General features: G+C 45.0%; 1 protein-coding gene and 1 long non-coding RNA gene across 5 annotated transcripts in view; one reads left to right on the forward strand and one right to left on the reverse strand.

The window, feature by feature from the left end:
- Positions 1–21,849, reverse strand: part of DPF3 (double PHD fingers 3) — a 259,890-nt gene that overhangs the window by 183,344 nt on the left and 54,697 nt on the right. The window lies entirely within an intron of this gene.
- On the forward strand, positions 15–21,490 carry LOC111097099. The gene is made up of 4 exons (XR_005363509.1): positions 15–368; positions 18,939–19,546; positions 19,900–20,097; positions 20,681–21,490. It is a non-coding gene; the product is annotated as an uncharacterized LOC111097099 (long non-coding RNA).

The raw sequence follows: 21,849 nt of genomic DNA on the forward strand, positions 1-21,849 counted from the left end.
TTTTTTCTCTCATTACCATACACCCACCACCTAGTCCAGGACCTAAGCCTCACGGCGAGCACACAATGAGCCTCTGTTGAACACTTGAATGAATGTCTACGGTATCCAATATGTCCCCAAAAAGTATCATGAGCTTTGTAGTGCAAAGGGCTCTGAACAACTCAAATGAGAAACACAAACATGTCCAGTGATAAGGGCCGGCCTGAATGACCTCTGAGGTCATCTGCAATGCCACGAGCCCTGGAGCCTGTCCTACTCGGGCAAGTAACTTCCCTGAAAGAATGCTAAACACTTTCTTCCTCGCCTCAGCTCAGCAGCCATAGTTGAAGTCTTCGGACTGTGCCCAGCACTGTGTGATCCTCCAGGAGGTAAGTGTACACGGAAGCCCAAACTGGGAATATGGGAAGGAACACAAGGGATGAACAACTAGGGGATTAGTGCCTAGGTGAGTAGGGACCCAAAGAAAAAAAACAAGAGAAATAATTTAAGATGCAGCACAGCCGTCCAGGACGCACACACTCATACAAACACAAAGATCCTCCTTCCAGATCCACACTGCACCCCCCCCCCACCCAACCCATCCCATCATTCTATGACAATGCTGCCTTGTGGAACAGAACAATAGGTACATTATGCCAACCTATAATTATCCTAGGAGAAGCGATAGTGAAGTCAAGGCATTACATGAAAGTTGGGATACTGGATACAATCCCATAAAAACAACAACAAAGCAACAATCCACAAAATCCCTAATTTAAATAAAGGCTAAAAGCTGCCCGGAGCCGGTACCCTTTCACATTTTCTATGAGGATGGGATTTTTTTTTTTTCTTTTCACTTGATTATTTAAGCACAAGGCCTTCTTTCACAGGAATTGGTAGAGTATTGGGGGCAGGGGTTGGGAAGCTGTATTTTTTTTTTCAATAAGGAAACAGAGAGTAAAGGAAGTGGAGGTCATGAGACAGTGCCAAAGCCACGGTGTGACCCCCCAGGCCGTCCTCAAAGGTAGCCAGCCAGGTCTGAGTCTACTCAGTGAGTCCAGTTCCAGTCACAGAAATTCCTTTCCACCACACCAACAGAACCCATGTCCAGGGACGTCCGTGTAAAACACACAGAACCCTGAGTGGTATCCTGGAAAAGACAGTGACCAAAAAAAATAATCTGAATATCTGAGCTCCTATCTCTGCTATAACTAGCTGCTTCTGTGGTTTAGTCAAGGACTGTGTGCTCCATCTCTGCCACAGGTAAGCCATGGAGCCAGCAACTGAGGAAAATCACAAAGAGTCACTTTCCCCTCCGAGACTCAGTTTCCTCAGATGCAAAATGCACACACTCACACGTGCACACTCTCACACATGCCCTCACCAACCGCACGCTTCTGGACTCAAGGCCCTGGCGTGGGGCCGCACTGATGGAAGGCCATCTCCACGGGCCATCACTGAGGAAGGAGAGAGCCTGCCGCTTCTAAAACAGAGATGAAGCCGGAACTCTCCAAGCAAAGGAGCAGAAGCCGCCTGCCAGGGGCACGCAGGGTCATCTTTGTGTGTCCTGGTAAAAAGCAAGGGTGTGGAAAATCGATGGTTTATTTTTCAAGCACATCTCTAGTTTCTAAGCAAAGGTCTCTCTCCTCTTTCAAGGGGAGCCCTCCTCCTCCTGAACCACAGTCCCACGCGCTCTGCCTCTCGTGGACCCAGTCAGCTCTCCTTCCCTCAAAGGCCCCCCTTCTTTCACCTTCTCCACACACTAACTAGGGACTGCACGAGAATGCCATCAATTGTCAAAGGGCCCTTCTAGCAACGATCCAACCTCATTCCTTGAATTTCCTGAAAAGCTCCTCAAAGATATAATATTCTCATCTGTCCATTCCCTTTAGAAGCCATTAACCAGGGGCACCTGGGCAGCTCAGTCCGCGAAGCATCTGACTCTTGATTTCAGCTCAGGTCATGATCTCAGGGTCCTCACTGGGCTGTGCTGGGCTCCACACAGCTTAGGATTCTCTCTCTCCCTTGGCCTCTGCCTCCCTAACCCCTGCACTCTCTCTCTCTCTCGCTCTCTCTATCTATCTCTCTCTCTCTCTCTCTCTCTCTCTCTCTCTCCTCTCTGTCGATCTCTCTCAAATAAATCTTTAAAAAAAAAAAAAGAAAAGAAAAGAAACCATTAGCCATCCTTCCTCAGAAGCCACTGTTTCATACTAATTTCCTCCTTTTCCTAACAAATCCAAAGGCCACTTCTTGGTCATCCGCTGCTTGGCCAACATTTGATGGTATTGGTTGGCCATGTATTCTTTGAAACTCTCAGAACCTTGATTCTACTCATTTGTTTAGTTCTGTCAATGAACGTTCCCTCCATCCTGTGCTGGGTGGTGGGACAGGGCAATGACATGAGCCAGTCCTGATCTTTTGCTCATCTCTCCACATCTACTACTGTGGCTTGCCCTACGTCAGCCAAAGGGCTTTAAAGGACTTAACAAAGTCCAGTCCTGCAAACTTTGGAAAAACATTTTACACTGTAATAATTTTTCTCCTGGAAAACAAGAGAGCCTATTCTTGCAACTGACGCTATTCTGGAAGTGTGCAAAACCTGTGATAGAAGCACCACCAAACGACTCCTGAAATGTGGTATGATTTTGTGTGTCACTCTTCCCCAAGTCCTCTGCTCACTGTCCCCTCTCCCTTAGAGCTTTGCTGTGGACCTTATCACAGAGTTAACTGTCTCGGTCTCTAAGCTGTGACCATGGAAAGCTCTAAAAAAGACATGGAGTAGACTGGTCTCTCTTTCATTCCCATAACTGCCCAATGCTTAAATGTTTGTTGAAATGCAGCAAGAGCAAGGAGAAATTCAGCATCAAATCTCACATCTACACCATTCCACAGGATGCTCTGCACCTTTGGGAAACTGTCCCGGTTTAATTCTGGTCTGTCCTGTGGGCCTGGAGGGCTTGCCTACCTACAGGGTTGGGCTAGGGGGTGAGTTTTCTCTGACCTTGGGCATTGCGGAAGCCACCATCACACCACACTGAAATGTCCAAGCAGGACCCTGAAGCCAACACTCCACCTACTCAGGATACAAAGTTAATGAGTGTGTGTCACTTAGTAATTCTGTAATTGTCTTCCTTCCTTGCTGCATGCCCTTGGGCAAGCTCCTTATGTTATTTATCCCTGCTTTCTCATCAATAAAATAAAGACTATGCGTCTCCTAGGATTGTTAGGAGGATTTGACAAGCACTAGGGGAAGTGCCTAGGCTGTGCTTACTAAGGTAGCAGAGCCTCGATAAATACTTCATTATCATTACCATTATTATTGTTATTGACAGGTTAGAAAAGGTAAATGAACTTGACCCCAGTATAACTTAGATACCTTGTTGTTTTTTTTTTTAAGATTTTATTGATTAATGAAAGACAGAGAGAGGAGCAAAGACGGCTCCCTGCAAGGAGCCCAATTTGGGACTCAATCCCAGGACCCCAGGATCACAACCTGAGCCAAAGGCAAACACTCAAAACACTGAGCCACCCAGGTGCCCCCGATACTGCCCTTTTGAATGGCCTAGTTTAGACCCAACGGCCTTTTGGCAATGCCTCAAAAAAAAAACAACAACAAAAAAAAAAAACAAAAAAAAAAAACACTACACTTTCAGCCTTTAAAAAAGTACAAGGTAACATGAGAAACAGAAACTTCTCCTTCCCTTCCTGAGGTCACTCCACCCTAACCTCAGCGAGGGGAAAAGATAAGCTCAGACATGGGGTTAGGGATCCTGGTGGGGGTTAGGCATGGGGTAAAGTCTGGGAAGGGGGAAGGACCGAAGTTGGATAGAGGGTCCTGAAGCGGAGAGGTCAGAAATGGAGTAAAGGTCAACACTGGAGGTTGCGCAAGTGAGGAGAAATTTAGGACCATCTGATTGATGCTCATGTTGATCATTTTCACTTTTCATCCCCGCCCCCCACTATGGCGTCAAAACGCCCCACTTTATGAAGGTGGGAGGGGAGGGAAGGAGGGAAAGAAAGAAGAAACCTGAACTAAGTGAACGTTTTTAAACCAACAAGACATTTTGATTCAAAGAGTAAGTCACTACACTGGTCAAATCCCCTGGTCCTTTTCCACAAGCGGAGCTCACAAGCAGGACTGACAAGAAGGTTCTAGTAACTGGCTCAGCCTGCAGGATATAAAATGCTGGGTGAATTTTGCATTCCAAGGACAGAAGTTTTCCAAATTAAAATTTTAAGAGTGTATGAAAATAGTTCACCATTTACTCTTAGGATGAGGGAGCATGTAGACTGTCAGTCTAAAAATCCAAGCTAGCATTTTCAGGGATGCTGTCTATCCTGAGGGGGGATGGGGGGCAGGGGGGATGGCTTGTTGATTCTGTCCAGATCCCTGAGATCTTGGACCCAGAAAGAGAGAAGGGTCTGAATAACTTCTCCCACCAGGAAACCAGCCAGAGGTCTCTGAGCTTATAGGATGAACATTTCAAAAGCCATGACTTAAATTTTAATACTCTTGGGAGCTCAGGAATAATCCTGTTGATTTAAGTTCTAGCCCCAGCTACAGCACCTACTTGCTATGCAAACTCAGGAAAGTGATCTCCCCTCTCTGAGCCTCTGTTTGCTCCCCTGGTCCTTCTGGACAAGCTTAACTTAGCACTGCCTTTCAGCTCCAATATTAATTCCATCAAGAAATGTTCCCCGAGGGGCACCTGGGTGGCTCAGTGGTTGAGCATCTGCCTTTGGCTCAGGGTGTGATCCTGGGGTCCTGGGATCGAGTCCCATATCAGGCTCCCCGCAAGGAGCCTGCTTCTCCCTCTGCCTGTGTTTTCTGCCTCTCTCTGTGTGTCTCTCATGAATAAATAAATAAAATCTTAAGAAAAGAAAGAAAGAGAAAGAAGAAAGAAAGAAAGAAAGAAAGAAAGAAAGAAAGAAAGAAAGAAAGAAAGAAAGAAAGAAAGAAAGAAAGAAAGAAAATGTTCACAGAGTACCTACTACATGCCAGACACCCTTCTAGATAGCAGCCATATAGCGGGTTCCAGCCTTCGTGGGGCCGACATTCTCACCCTGATATCCTATGGCTCCTAAGAGGCTGTGAAGACTACACCTTGCAAGATGTGCTTACATATCTCAGCCAGGGCTCCAGGAGATCGGACTTAAAGCTAATAGGTGATCAAGCCATTGCTGCCATAAACAGGACCACAGAACTTCTCCCTTCAGCTTTTTAATCTTAAGTTACTGAAATGTAGAGGAAAGTGAAGAGCATGAGGTAGACAGAATGTGTGCAGAGGAAGACAAAGTAGGGAGAAAGGAAGTGTGGCTCTAGACAGAGGCCCCATATTCCACTGGGCTCACGCTAAGATTTCACTTGGAAATACTGACTCCCTTTCAGTCGGTTCAGGGAACTTGAACTGAACATCATCACCCAACAGGGCTCAGTCCTGCCCAGCATGGCCCTGGCCACTGCCTGACACCAGTCCTGCTTCCTCCTACAAGGACCTTGGGCAGAGCACTGCAGGGACAGACCTGGGATCCACAGGTAAGAAGCCACAGGTCAACGCGGCCCGCACGAGCCACCCTCTCCCAACCCACATGCAACCCAGTTGCACCACCTCCCCTGGAGCTTTTGGGGCTCTCTATACCAGGGAGAAAAGGAGAGCATGGGGAGGCTGTGTAAAGGCAGGCTGCCCCATGTTTCAGAGCCCCATGTGGGGGACGAGGCAGGTTGTCAGCCTGGCGGGGAACCAGGGGAGAAGGCACTGGGGAAGTGGGGAGTGTGCAGGAGTCATGGTGGGGCACGCTCCTTGGGGATGTGGATGCCCAGCGCCATTCCACTCTCTTCTGGTTCAGTGGACAGCAGGAGCCTGACGTGCCCCTCCACCATCCAAGTAATGCTGACCCAAGCAAGCTCCCTCTACCCTCAGAGGCACCCCAAGAGGAGAGAAAAGAATTTAAGGTTCCAGAGAGGGTGTGAAGTCCCTCACTAGCTGAGTGACTTGGAGCATTTACATTTTCTTTATTTCCTTTCAAAACCTCAACTGTCCATCTAGAAAATGAGGATAATGCAAATGATTACCTGCTTCTTCGGATTAGTGGGAGGAACAAGCAAGAAGAGTGGAAGGCACCCAGCATTGAGCCTGCTGCGCAGGAAGATTCAGTAGGCTCCTTATTATTTGGGGGACGGCTCTTCTAAATGCCTTCTTCCACACCAGCCCCTTCCTAAATTGCAGCTCGTCCTGGGGAGGATGTGAATGATGCCAAATGACAGCAGTGAAGCCTCCACCAAAGAAGGCAGGGCTGCCAAGGCCTCCCCGTGCTCCTTGTGACCAGCGCCAATGCTGTGGTCCAGGAACACACTCGGTGTGGATCCCACCACCTCAGAACACGTTTGGTGACATGCAAGCACCCAGGATGAAGAGGGGTGCACTTCCCACCAGGGACACGGTCTGGAGGAGACCGTGGTATAGGACACAAAGGATGGCAAGGGAGGAAGGAAGATGAAGAGAAGGTGAACCATATTCACCCCAGGGGGGTCTTGTATCAGCAGCTGTGTCCCCACATTTCAGAATTGTTAAAGGAGGTGGGTCATGCATATATGGGGTGAGTGGCTGGAAGAGAGGACCATGAAAGGGAAGGAGGTATGAAGAGTAAGAATGTGTACTACGTTGGAGCCTAAAACACACATGGAGCAACTCTGCTTCACAGGAGCTACTCAGAAGGGAAAAAAAACAGGGCAGCCTGGGCGTCTCTGTAGTTTAGAGCCGCCTGCAGCCCAGGGCCTGATCCTGGAGACCTGGGATCGAGTCCCGCATTGGGCTCCCTGCATGGAGCCTGCTTCTGCCTCTGTCTCTCATGAATAAATAAATAAAACCTTTAAATAAATATTTTTTTAAAAAAAGAAGAGGAAAAAAAATTACCTCTAGGAACAAAGATCTCCACCCACCCTGCAAATCCAGGAACGGTGGTAGAAAATGGGATCTCTCACCCAGCAACCACCTACATGTGCATCAGAAGAACTCTTTTCCCAGCAAGGCATGGCCTACCACCTTGGCCTTCCTTGCCCTGGAGCTGGCTCCTGGGCTCAGAAGAGCCCTCCCCACCGTATTTGAAAAGAGGACCTCTGCACACGGGATTCATCACAGTGAGGTTGTTCAGGTGGGCCCTCATTGAATTTGACTGGTGTCCTGACGGGAAGGGAAAATTTGGACCCAGAGGTATGTATCCAGGGAGAACACCATGTGAAGATAAGGTAGGACAGGGGGCGACACTTCTAAAAGCCAGGGAACTCTGGAAACTGCCAGCAAACCACCAAAGGCAAAGAAGAGGCTCAGCACAAATCGCACCCCCCCGCCCCTGCTCCCATAGCCCTCAGAAAGAAGCAACCCGGGGCACCTGGGACGCTCAGTGGTTGAGCGTCTGCCTTTGGCTCAGGTGGTGATCCCAGAGTCCTGGGATCAAGTCCCACATCAGGCTCCCTGGAGGGAGCCTGATTCTCCCTCTGCCTCTGTCTCTGCCTCCCTCTGTGTGTGTCTCTCATGAATAAATAAATAAATAAATAAATAAATAAATAAATAAATAAATAAATAAATAAATAAATATTTTTTTTAAAAAAGAAGCAGCAGCAGCAGCAGCCCTGCAAGCACCTTGATTCTGACTTCTAGTCTCCAGCACAGAAGCAATACATTCCTATTATTTAAACCACGCAGTCTGTACTTTGTTACAGCCACCCTAACAATCCGATACACCCACAGCCTTACTTGTCTTTGCCACATGGATCACCAATGTGGAAAATCAGAAACTTCCAGAAAGTCATCATGTTTACTTTTCTAACCAACAAACCAGACATCACTGAGGAACTCAAAGATCAACTAAATGTAATCCTCCAGGGCACAGGTACGCAAATGTTTGTCACTTTACAGTTTACAAAACACTTCACAGGCATAGCCTCTTGTCCGTCCCCTAACTTCGTGTTGAGGTAGGGGGTGGACCACAGAATTCCCATTCTGCAGATGAGGATGGTAAGTTCTAGAGAGGTGGCCACTTGCCTCGGAGTGCTCAGTCACTAAGAGCAGGCAACTCCTGTGGCAAGGTCTTCCGAGTCCAGGAAGATGTCTGGTGGGCTTGCTTTCTTTTCTGGGGGTCTTGAATCCTCTTGCCTCTTCCACAAGTAGAAGCCCCCGCACTGAGGTGATTGGAAAGAAGTTTCGAGTATCCAAGATCTGTTCCAAGAAAGCTCCAGAAGGCAAAAAGGGAGGCCGGCCAGGGAGAAGAGAGACTGGCGCCCTCCACCCTCTTTTCTCACTGTCCCCACCACCCTCCTGGCCGCCTCCTCCTCCTCACCTCCACCCCCAGGCCCCTGACCACTTCTATCTCCCAGGCAGGCCAGGTTCCTGGTAACGGTGCCACCCAGTGTTGTCAAAATAGCAAGCAGCTGGAAAGAATTCCAGAACAAAATCTCTGCGCCTCTGCAGCCTTCTAAATGACTACAACTGTGGCAGTTAAACCTGCTAATGTGCTAAGCATTTTCTGGCAGGGCCAGGAGGCAGGGCTGGTGTGGTGGTAGCTGGGAGGGGCTTGCGGGCATCATCCTGGGCAAAGTAAGTCCCCAAAGGAGGTGGAGGCAAGGAGAACCAACCCAGAACACTTCCCACGAAGTCACAGAGAGCCACCCGAGCTGCACTTGAGGATTCCTGGAGCACTGCTGGCCTGGTGGGCAGCGCTGGCCGGGCATCGAGGCCTTCCAGGCAGGAGAAGGGAACTCCCAGGCGGTGTGGGGGGAGGCACTTCTAGAATGCAGGTGACGATGGATATTTTTTCTGCTAATGCAGAGCACTGTATAATGCTGTCCACAAGGCTAGGCAGCCAGGGCCTGGCCCTATCTCTGTTTGCTTCTGAGTTGGCAGAGGCAGGGCCCATGGTGACCAAACAAAGGACAAGTCGCCAAATACCGAGAGGCATGCAGGCAAGAAGGCCTGAGAGGGGTCTGAGTACAAGGGTATGCGGAGTATCCCGGGGACTGGAACCAATAGGAGCGGGGTGGGGGTGGGGGTGGGGGGGGCACACGAGAACTTTCCTCCAGGACAGGCACACGCACAGCATGAGCTTCTCCAGGGTATCCTTGTTTTCAGGGGCTCTTTTGAAAATGGTTCAAAATAGGAGACCAGGAAGGGGAACAAACCCCCAAATCTGGGATCTCAGTGAGGTCCCAGTGTTTCTTCCTCCATGATGTCCTCCACTCTCCACTTCCTGGAGAAATCAGGGGGGTCTGAGAGAGTGAAGAGGGGAGGTTGGCGGTCAAAACTCAGCTCCGGGGAAGAATTCTTATTCTTTCCAGAGCCATGTGGCGATAGGAAATGGGGTGAGTGACAAAGCGGGTGCCGCCCAGGTGAGGGAGAGGTGGGGTCGTTCTGGGAACATATAAGCCAGTAAAACCCTGACATGATTCAATCTGGAGGGGAAAAAATCCCAGCTGATAGAAACTGCTGAGAGCTTGCAGCTTTTAAAGCCCTTCTAGCAAAAGGATCTTTGGAAGCTTTGCAAACCCTGACCACGCAGCCGGTCAGCCACAGCCCAGCCCACAGCGCCGAGAGTGTTTTTGCTAAATCAGAGCTAACCCACTCACAGATATCTAGTCCCGTCCTTCCCCTGGCTCCCATTCCTCTCTGGGTGCTGCTTTCCTCAGAAATTACGTTTTCCCAGAGCAGAGGGGAGAATGTTGCTGGGGCCCCAGCAGGCTGGCCAGCAACCTTGGCCCCACGGCTCCCGAGGCTGACCCTGGGCAAGGCATTTCACCTTTACGAGTCTCATTTTTTAATCTGCAGAAGTGGCAAGATGGAAGCTGCAGGTGTAGAGTTGGTGGGAAGATTGATGAGATCATGTGTTCAGGGGGCCAAGCACAGGTGGGGGAGGGGCGGCTCCCTGAGGCCTGGCCCCCTTCCTTCCCACCTTCCTCTCTGGCCCTCCGGCACCACATTCAATGTGAGGAGGATATAGATCAGTAGGAGTTTAAGTTAAAAGTTGGGGAGACAAAGGCATGCTTGTATAAAACAAGTACGAGTTTAATAGAAGCCCTTCTAACCCAGAACATCATTCCCTGTCCCTCACTTCCCCCCTCCCCCCACTCCCCCCCTCCACCAGCTGGTAGTCTCTTAGCTGCTAGACTTATTTTAGCAGGGTCACTATGTCATACAACTCTAGGTGAGTGCCATCCGTGTTCTATTCCCTGTGCTCTGAAGGGAGCCCCATTCAATAGACCAGCATTTGAATGGTACCCCCAGAGTCAGGCAATGTTGCAGCCCTACTAAAGTCCTCGCCTTCAGGAAACCTTTCTAAGGCTTCCCGTGCCTCTTCTTTCTTTGAATGCCAACAGCAGTTCATCTGTACTTCTCTTCTGGAGCTCATCAAACTCTGCCTTTATCCTACTGGGGGTGTGTGTACGTGTGTGATTCCCGCAGGGGCTAGATCTTACCCTTTTTATTCCTGCAGCACCTAGCACAATGCTAATTCATTTTGTGAGGCCAGCATTACCCTGGTACCACAACCAGTCAAAGACATTACAAAAAAAAGGAAAAAAAAATTTTTTTAATTTTAAAAACCTTAACCCTTACCTCACACCCTATAAAAAAGTTAACTCAAAATGGATCATACAGCTAAATGTAGAACTAAAACTACAAAACTTCTATAAGAACAACTGAAAGAAAATCTTTATGAACTTAGGTTAAGCAACATGTTCTTAGGTAGGATACAGAGAGCTCAAACCATTAAACCAAAAATTGATATATTGCACTTGATTAAAATTTAAAATGTCTGCTCTTGGAAAGGCACTAACATGAAAATAAAAACACAAGCCACGGACCAGGAGAAAATATTTGCAAAACATATATCTGATAAAGGATGTGTAGTCAGAATATATAAAGAACTCTTAAAACTCAATAATAAGAAGACAAATGACCCAATTTTTTTTAATGGCTAAAAGCACTGAACAGACATTTCACAAAAGAAGTAATACAGATGGGCCAAAACGCCTGTGAAAAAAGGTTCAACATCATTAGTCATCAGGAAAATGCAATTAAAATCACAATGAGATACCACTAAACATCTATTATGATGACTAAAATTAAAAAGACTGACAATGCCAAGCACTGGCAAGGATATAGAATGACTGGAACTCTCATGCACTGCTAGTGGAAATGCTAAACGGTACACCCACTTTGGAAAGCAGTTTGGCAGTTTCTTACAAAGTTAAATATACACTTATGACCTAGCAATTCTACTCCTAGGCATTTGCCCAAGAGAAATGAAAACATATGTCCACATAAAGACCTGTATACATAAATGTTCAGAGCAGCTTTATTCATAATAGCCACAACTTGGAAATAGCCCAAAATGTTCATCAATTGGTAAATGAACAAGCAAGTTGTGATGTATCCATACAATAGAATGCACCCATACATGCAATAACATGAATGCATCCTCAGCACATTGCATTCGTTTCCTATTGCTACTATAACAAATTCCACAAACTTAGTGGCTTAAGACATGACAAATTCATCTTATTGTTCTGGAGATCAGAAGTCCAAAATCAGTTTCACTAAGCTAATGTCAAGGTGTCAGCAGGACTGGTTCCTTCTGGAGGCTTTGTGGAGAAAACCTGTTTCTTCATCTTTTTCAGTTTCTAGAGACCACCCGCATTCCTTGGCTCTTGTCCCTTCCTCAAAGCCAACTCAGCTTGAAGGAGGAGTTTGACAAAGGCACAGAGGCATAGTGAGTTTGAACTTCTAAGCAGTTCCATATTTCCAGGGTGTATAATGCGACATTTCAAAGATAAGGAAACTGAGATTCAAAGAGATTAAGTGTCTCACCCCAGGTTTTGGACATGGTGAAAGTCACATTCAAACTCAAGGCCCCTGAATCTAAATACAGACTTTTTCCCAGTACATGTGAGCCCTCAGACTTTCCCACTTCGACCTTAAAGACTTCCAGCCTTAGAGGTTGGATGGGCATCTTTCCCATGTCTCAGAGACCCTAACCCCCCTGCCCCTCCCCCACTCCACCAGAGACAACCCCTGCCTCTGTACTCCTCTTCAGCAGCTCAGCCTATGGAGTTGGCATGACCCCAGGTCTCCCCATCTCCCCATCCTGGGACCATCCAATTCTCACCCCCCGGTTTGATGAAATTATAATTTTAAGAAGTATTATTTGCATCCTGCTTTATATTTGTCAGCACTCTCTCACTTAGGTTATTTTATTTGGCCTTCCCCATTGTGTGAGGCTAAGAGTACAGATATTACCAAGCCCATTTAACATATAAGAGAGCTGAGGTACTGAAAGTGGGCGCAGGCTGACCACATTCACACAGCAAGTAAGGCAAAGCCAAGATCAAAATCTTCTCCAGGCTTCTCCCTCCCCACATCACAAGTGCCTATTAATTCAGAGAATAGAACTGAGATGAGCCTCCTAACTGAACTGAGCTTCACCTTTCTCATCCATAAGACAGAAAGTGGGATAATATCTGCCCTGCCTATCACACCAGCCATAAAAGAAAAAAAAAGAGAGAGAGAGAGAAAACAAAGAAGAAATAGTATGTAAAAGCACTCTGGAAACTTTAACATGTACAAAATATAAGGAACTATTCTAATCATACTCTCAAGGAAAGTCACAAGTTTTCTCTATAAGTTTCTTTTTATCCCTCTGAAACCAGGTTCTCCTGCTTTCTTACTTCCTGGTCAAGTACAGAAGTTCTAGCCAGCACCTCAACATGAACCTCAAGGTCAATCTTTAATTCCTCCTTCCAGCTTCACTCTTTCTAAGATCAAGAACTGGCCATTCCCTACTCCTGACCCCATCCCATCCTCTCCGTCACAGTTTGTCCCTGCTTAAAGCTAGAAATGGCCAGCACTCACTTTCAGTTGTCACGCCTCTGGTTCTCCCCAGGCAGAACCAGCCTATATGATGCTAAAGTGGCTCATGACCACTCTACCCCTGACCAGTGCACAGAGTCCAGGGGTCCCCCGGGAACTGGCTTGGCCAGCCTCCTTGGCTTGTCTCCCACAAATGCTCCTCCCCAGAATCCTCTCCAAATTCAAGTGGCCCCCATCTCCCAAAAGCTCTACCCTCTTCCCTCTTTATGTCCCCACTAAGAACTCCCCTTCCCAGTATTATTCACTTAGCTGGGGGAGGGGAGGGAAAAGGAAATCAAATTAGTCTCTCAACTCTTAAACCCAAACATACTCTGTGAATCGAAGAACTGAGGGGGGAAAAAAAGAAGAATCCAGTAGACTATATAGGTGAATATCCACATGATAGGGGGATGAAATTTCTAAGCTAAATAGCAATGGGATAAATCAGAGAGTAACAAAGGGAACACAGTTGACTCTTGAACAATGCAGGAGTTGGTATGCTGACTACTATTAGCCTGTTACTGACCTGAAGGAAGTCTTACTGATAAAATTGTTTTGTATATGTATTACGTACTATATTCTTAAAACAAAGTAAGCTAAAGAAAAGAAAATGTTATTAATAAAATCATAAAGAAGACAAAATACATGTATAATACTGTACATATATTTATCCCAAAAAATTCCACATGTAAGTGGACCTGCACAGTTCAAACCCAATGTTGCTCAAAGTTCAACTGTTATAGTTAATATCTACTTATGTTTACTTGTACTTATTTTATCTGAATAGCAATATTAAAAATAAATAAATAAACCTCAGACTTTACCTCATATAATACATATCCACATACACACACATGAAAACCCCAAATGGACCATAGAATTAAAGCAAAAGCTAAAATTATAAAACTTCCAAAAGAAAATATAAGGAAAAATCTTCATGGCCCTGATGTAGGCAAAGACTGAGGATACAAAAAGCAAGAACCACAAAAAAAGGGAAAAAAAATAACTTAGACCTTTATCAAAATTAAAAATTGCTGCTCCTCAAAAAAAAAAAAATTGCTGCTCCTCAAAAGACACCGCTAAAAATAGGACTAACGGTTGTACAACAGGTAAATGTAATTAATGCCACTGAATTGTACATTTAACATAAGTAAAATGGCAACTTTTATATATATTTTATCACAATTTAAAAACAAAACACTGTTAAGAACATGAATAGGCAACTGAGGGCTCATGGAACATATATATGACAAAAGACCTATATCCAGAGTATAGAAAGCAACTCAGTAATAAGAAGGCAATTCTTTTTTCAACTGGGCAAAAATTTGAACACACTTTTCACAAACACAGAAGAAGCACGTGAAAATATGTTCAGTATCATTAGAGCATCATTAGTCATCAGGAAAATGCACATTAAAACTACAAGGAGATACCACTCAGACCCACTAAAATGGCTAAAATTAAAAAGATTAATAATATCAAATGCTGGTAAAGATATGTAGCTACCAAAATGTTCATACGTTGCTGATGGAAATATAAAATGGTACAACCACTTTGGGAAGAGTTTGGCAGTTACTTAAAACAAAAAAATACATGTGCTTGCCATATGACTGAGCAGTTTCATTTCTGAGCATCTACTCAAGAGAAATGGGGGGAAAAATACATCCACAAAAAGACATACACACAGATGCTTATAGCAGCTTCATTCATAATAACCAAAAACTGGAAGAAACCCAAATGTCCATCAACTGGTGAATGGATAAAAATTGTGTCATATTCATATAATGGCATATTCTCAGCAATAAAAAGGAACTACTACCATATACAATAACATGGATAAATGTTTTTTAAAAAGCATATATCAAGGACACCTGGGTGGTTCAGCAGTTGAGCTTCTGCCTTCGGCTCAGGGCTCCCTGCAGGGAGCCTGCTTCTCCCTCTGCCTGTGTCTCTGCCTTTCTCTCTGTGTGTCTCTCATGAATAAATAAATAAATCTTCTTTTAAAAAAGCATAAATCAAAAAAAAAAAGCATATATCATATGATTCTATTTATATGAAAAGTTTAGAACCAGCAAAACTAATCTATGAGTGACAAAAAGTAGATCAATGGTTGCCTGGGACCAGAAATGGAGTGAGCTGCAGAGAGACACACGGAACTTTTAGGGAATAACAGAAATACTCTATTGTGGTTGTGGTTTCATGAGTCTATACATTTTTCAAAACTCATAGAACTATATACTTAAAAATGAGTGCACTTGATTGTATGTAAATTTTACCACAATAATGTTGGTTTAAAAAGAACTTTTCAAAAGTCAAACCACAAACTGTTGAAAACATTTGCCAAACATAAAACAGATATAATAAACAAATATCTTTAATATATAAAGTGCACATATAAACAAATATAAAAAGCATTAAGATGTTAATAGATTAAAGGCCAAAGGCCACAAGCCACAAAACAGAAAATAAGAATAGCTTATAGGTAAATAAAAACTTAAATCAATGAAACACCATATTCCACTTACCAAATTAGCAGAAGTTTTTTGTTTGTTTTAGTAATATACTACTAGGGCAAGATGGGCACTCTGCTGGCAAAAATATCAATCGATACATTCTGGAACACAATTTTGCAATAAGGACTCAGGACCTTAACAATCTCCAGATTATTCAACCTATTTTTAGAAACCTAGGCTGGGGCAGCCCGGGTAGCCCAGCGGTTTAGCTCCTGCCTTCAGCCCAGGGCCTGATCCTGGAGATCCTGGAGACCTGGGATCAAGTCCCACATCAGGCTCCCAGCATGGAGCCTGCTCCTCCCTCTGCCTGTGTCTCTGCCTCTCTCTCTCTCTCTCTCTCGAATAAATAAATAAAATCTTTAAAAAAAAAAAAAGAAAAGAAAAGAAATCTAGGCTAAAGAATAATCAAACAGGAGTAATCAAAATTAGAGATCTTCATGTGAGAATTTTCATTACTGACTTAGAATAAGCCATTGGGCTGAGTAAATATGGATACATCAATATAATAAAATATCAAATATTTGTTGATAGGAACTTAATAAATATTTCTTATATGTACTCAATTTATACACTATTTAAAAACTTTAAGGAGATGGATAGATGATGGGTAGAGAAACATATATAAAAATTTTTCATTCAGCAAAAATTGGAAATCCCCTAACTGTCCATCAAAAGAGGAGAAGTCAAATGAATCATGGTGGGGCGCCTGGGTGGCTCAGTCAGTTGAGCATTCCACTCTTGGTTTCAGCTCAGGTCATGATCTCATGGGTCCTGGGATCAAGCACTACACAGAACCACCCACCCCCCACCCCCAGGCTCCATGATCAGCAGGGAGTCTGCTCGAAGATGCTTTACTTCTGCACCCCCACCCCACTTGTACATGCTCACATGCTCTCTCTCTCTCAAATGAATAAATAGGGAACCCTGGGTGGCGCAGCGGTTTGGCGCCTGCCTTTGGCCCAGGGCGCGATCCTGGAGACCCGGGATCGAATCCCACGTCGGGCTCCCGGTGCATGGAGCCTGCTTCTCCCTCTGCCTGTGTCTATGCCTCTCTCTCTCTCTGTGTGACTATCATAAATAAATAAAAATTAAAAAAAAATTATCAAATGAATAAATAAATCTTAAACTAAAATAAGATAAATCCACGCATAGAAATACTATGCATCTGTTAAAAATGGGACAGACATACTGCTATTGATATGGAATAATCTCAAGATGTATTATTAAATTTAAAAGGCAAGTTGCAGAACAGGGCACTTGGAATACAACTATTGGAAGGCAGGGGAGGAAGAATAGATATAAATTTATGCTCATAGACATCTCCAGAAAGATAGAGGAAAAAATCAAAATGATAACAGTAGTTGGCTCTGTGTTGGAGAACTAGGGTCTAAGGATGAGGAATAGGGATGGGAGGGAGGCTTAGATTTACTATCTTCTGATTTACTCTGCTGTAATTTTTGACTTTATTATACAGAGATCTTTTTCAAAAAAGAGGGAAAGAAACCACACACACAGCTTATTTAAAAGAAGGAAGGGGAGTGTTATGAGTTGAACTATCTCCCTCAAAATGTATATGTTGAATTCCCAGCCCCCAGTGTTTCATGTCTCACAATGTGATCTTAGTTGGAAATATGGTCACTGCAGATGTAATTAGTTAAGATGAGGTAATTAGGATGGGCTCTAATCCAATATGTCTGATGTTCTTATAAAAAAAGAAAATTTGGACACAGAGGCATGCACACAGAGAGAACACCATGTGAAGATGAAGGCAGAGATTGAGGTGATGCTTCTAAAAGCCAAGGGACACCAAAGATTGCCAGCAAAGCACCAGAAGCTAGGAGAGCCCTCCCTCATAGCCCTCAGAAAGACCTGCCAACAGCTTGATCTTGGACTTCTGGCCTTCAGAACTGTGAAGCAATAAATTTCTGTTGCTTAAGATACTCAGTTTGTGGTACTGTATCGCAGTAACCTGAGCAGACTAATACACGGATGAATATTAACATGAAATCAAACCAAAAAATGATAAGGTTCACGAAAATCAAACTATCCATCCTAGAAATGAATATCACCAGCATCTTATCCCATAACCAACCCATCACCTAACCCCACTCTCACACCTGTAGCTCTGGAGTAAATGCTTTTCTCACTCTCTCATGCTTGGTCGCTCTCTCTCTCTCTCTCTCTCTCTTTCACACACACACACACACACACACACACACACACACACTCAATTTGAAAATGTAAAACAACAGAGGCATCTGACTTTTTTACAATCCCATGCATCAATACTATACCACTCACCTAGGGGAAACAGACCATTGCCCAGAATAGTGTTGAATTAAAGGCACTGGAAGAAAAGAATATACCAGAAAAACCCTTGGTAACTCTTATTTGTCTATGGAATGGAAACTATCCATTCTGTCAGTGCCCAAGACATCTTCAAAAAGGAAGCTATAGCTTTCACAACTGTACTGTATTCTATCAACACTCAGGGATTCAAGGGACACCCAGCTGTGCACCCAAAATAGAGGCTCTCCCAGAGCAGGAGCACTTACAGCAAGATTCTGTACCACCTGGGTGCAGAGCACCACACCTCCAGGGTAGGCTCCAGATTCCCACCAAGATCTCATCAAAGTTCCCAGTAGTCTTTGCTCTCATCAGGCTAGAATCCTTTCAAGAGGCCTTTCTTATCCTCCTCCCTATTTCTGCCAGAAAGCAAAACAGAAGGACAAAATCTTGGTCATAAAAACCAAGTGAGCCCAGCGGGTGGGGGTGGCAGGAGGGGTTATAGGGAAGGTTTTAAGCTCATAAGACCCTTTAGTTGAGGTTTCAAAATGACAGCTAACTAAAGTCCATTTGGTCTAAATCTGCTTACCCAAACCTCCCCCACGCCATTCCCCAAGAGGTGTCCATGATTTCTAGCACAGCTACCTGCAGACGGGGAGTCTGGCTCTCCTTTCTTTCAAATACTAGGGAAGTGGGACCACAAAGATTAGCTCCCAGTGCAGAGAAGAAGCTAGAAGGGGAGAAAGAAGGGGAGAAAGAGGACCTTCACGGCAGCATACAAGGACATGGCGGGCTCGCCCCATCCCATATCTCAGCTATTATGCATTCCCAACTGGCTTGGCCAACATCCAGAGAGACTCCAGGCTGGTGAGTCTGTGAATGTGAGGCAGAGATAAGCGATGCGGAGAGGGGGAGCTCACCCACGGTTATATATGGGCTGTAGCGCTGCTATAGCAAGGAGCCAAGGGACTCTTCCATTTCCAAGACATTTCTGCACTCAGTCCTCTCCCCAAGATTAAGAATTCTCCTTCTTGGCTGCCTCTCTCTCCCTGGAACGTAACTAAGCAGCTTGAGAACATGAAAAATTGGGGGTTTGGGTATGAGTTTTTAATGTGTTAAAATCACATTGACCCTGGATCCTTGTTTGCAATAAAACCAGGAGAGTAGGACGCTCCTTTCTTTTCTCTGGTAGGGGCCACTCTCTGGCCCTGCCCTCGGCCAGGAGTAGGCTTTGGGAGCTCAGAAAAGGTATGCTTCCTTCTAGGAGGAGGCTGGAACTTTGGGGAAGGGTGGACGCATGTGGACAGCTATGGGAGGAAGGTCGCTGAGGAGAAGGAACAACATGAGCAAAGCCTCAGAAGGGATGGCTCTCGTCCAGGCAGTGAAGACAGAAAAGTCTTACAAAAACCGAGGGATCTGCTGCTAGGAGCTTATCCACCCTCACCAACCCCAGGACATCTCTGAGTGCGTCCTATGTACCCTCCAAAGAGCAAAATCCAGCAACACAGGGACCTAGCAAAGTCTAGAGGAAAGGAATGTCTGCCCCAAGCCTTGCCCCAGGGTCAGACGCCTGGAAAAAATTCCTGGGATTATTTGGTGTTGTCTAAGATGGATTTGGAGCCACCGGGACTGATGAGAGATGTGGCTTTGGATGGGGGCTGCGGGGACTGGTCTGTGGCAAGCTGAGGACAACTTCATGTCTCAAAACTTGCCTGAGCTGTTCACCAATCTGAATCTGCCTTCCTTCCTCTTCCCTATTCATTGAATTCCTTTAAAACCATCTCTCCTCCGAAGATCCCCTGAGCCCCTCATTCAGAATTAATCCACTGTCCCTCATGCTCCTCCAACAAGAGCTTGTATCTCGATTTCCAGGTAGGCTTACCTGCCTTGTCCTATAATTAGTCTCACACCCCTCTAGGTATACTCTCTCAATGACCAAGAACTGGGTCTTACAAATCTTTTTGACCCCTTAGCACCCACTTCTCTAGAGCAGCCACTCAGTAAATACTTATTTGGAATTGAATACATAGAGCCCTAAGGAGTGACTGGGCAGTGGCCGACATGTCTCATCCCTACATCCATTCATTTATTTGTTCAGCAAATTTGTGAGTGTCCACTATCTGCCAAGCTGGTTAACTCTCTTGCCAAGCACATTGCAACCCTTTAATCAAGCAGCTAAAAAGTAAGTTTCAGTACCTAGGCTTTAGTGTGAGTCTTCTTTGCAGATCCAGGACATAGAAAATTCCACAGGATCCCTGAATAAAAACCTGACCACTACAGGGTGGCGGCAACCTACATCCCAATGCCCTCAGGAAGGATCTGGGGAGAGACAGGTTGTCTGGGATGTGGGTGAGGACTCTCAAGGACTCTGCCCAGCCCATCTGGGAGAAGCCTAGATGTGCCTATCACAGAAGATGGCAGAGGTAAGATAGCCCATTTGTCTATGTATACAGTATTCTGGGGATGCTCAGGGGAGGAGCTGGGAATTTGGGGTGGGGAGAGAGCTCTAGAAAGTCATCTCAGCAGAGCAGATGTGGTCCTGGATGGGGGAGGATCTGCTGAAGGTCATGAGAAAAGTCTGCCCTGCTCAGGGATTGATAAGTGCAAATTATTGAAAAAGCTGGTGTGTCCAGGAACTGTTCTGCTATAGGGGGGAAACTAGGGGTGTGGGAAGAGACAGAGGGTAGGTTAGGGAAAGCCACTTACTCTGGGTCTCTTTCAACTCCAAAATTATAGGATTCTAATCTGAACCTCCCCTGCCAACAACTTGAAAAAGTTGTCTGAGACCAGGGACATTTGGAGAGAAAGTTGAATAGTAAGTCAAATAATAAACCAAAAAGAAATCCTGAAGTCAAAACAAGGGATAAATTTTCCTTATCTCTCTAAGACATGCATCAAAGCAGCTAGCTGCTGTCTGCCCAGCCTGGGAAGATGATCATGGTTTTTAATGGCCTGTAAACAATAGGACCAGCCTCTGTAATAATTTTGAACCAATTAATCCTTTAGGCTTCCTCCCTGCACCCTGCTGACTTCCCCCTGCCCCTGCTCTGAGACTAAGCAACCATCAGGAGTCTGGAAGTAGAGGGATCCAACCTCAAGACTCAAAGCCTAGATGATTTGTGGAGAAGAATCAAATCTGTGGGAGAGAGTGACGGCTCCCAGAGGGAGTGTCAAAGAAAATTGCCTCTAACCTGATCTGGGTAAAAGGAAGAAGACTCCTTTCAGAGAATATGAAGAACAAGAGACATGATGCACTAAGGAATTGGCACAAGACATAAATTTTGTTCCTACATGGTGAGCCCATTCATTTATTCAGCAAACATTCGTGTACTCCTACTGTAGTGCAAGACACCTGTACAAGGTACAAAAGTATACAAAGAAAACAACTCCCCTCAATGGAATTAGTGTGGGAAGTGGTACTGGGAATAAGGCATATTCACAGATTTGGATAATAAAAGTTAGTACAGTAGTATTTGCAAAGTGCTACACAAGTCCAGACCTTTCTTTTCATTTCTTTGTTTTTTTCTTTCTTTGATGTACTACATTTAATCTGGGTGATTGGGGCTGATGTTATTAGAAAAAAACAGAGGAATTAGAAAGAGGAGAAAGAAAATGGGACAGAAAAGAGAAAGGAAACCAAGCCCTCCTTCCTGCTTCCTTCAGCCCGAGTTCTGGGAGAGCAAAGGACCAGTTGTCACAAGAGGTCTCCAAGCAGGTCCAAGCCACCAAGTCACAATTCAAGGCACGTATCCTCCTGTATCAACAAAGCATATTTTTGCTGAATTGCACAAAATTCTGGCCATCTGGAGTTTTCTATTTGATATACCAATTCCCAGTACCTGATAACCGTGTGCCCTTTCCTCAGCAATATTGCATATATGTGCACAAGCACATGTGCACGCATGCTAACGTCAATATAATGAAGGAAAGTCAAAGGTTTTTTTCATCTGTAGCCCAAAAGTTAACACCTTCTCCCTTTGAAAACAATGACAAATACATGTACTGCATGCGTGTAGCCTCTCATTTTTCAGTTCTTCAATAAATACTACTTTATGTGCATGCCACTAGCAACCTTGGGTGGTAAACGAAGGAACACCTTTATCATCTCCACTTTAAATTTTCTTCCTTTATCCCTTTGTTTTCTACTCAAGAATGGTTGAACAGCGACCATGTGC

This window comes from Canis lupus, chromosome 8 (assembly GCF_011100685.1).
Source record: "Canis lupus familiaris isolate Mischka breed German Shepherd chromosome 8, alternate assembly UU_Cfam_GSD_1.0, whole genome shotgun sequence".
NCBI lineage: Eukaryota > Metazoa > Chordata > Mammalia > Carnivora > Canidae > Canis > Canis lupus.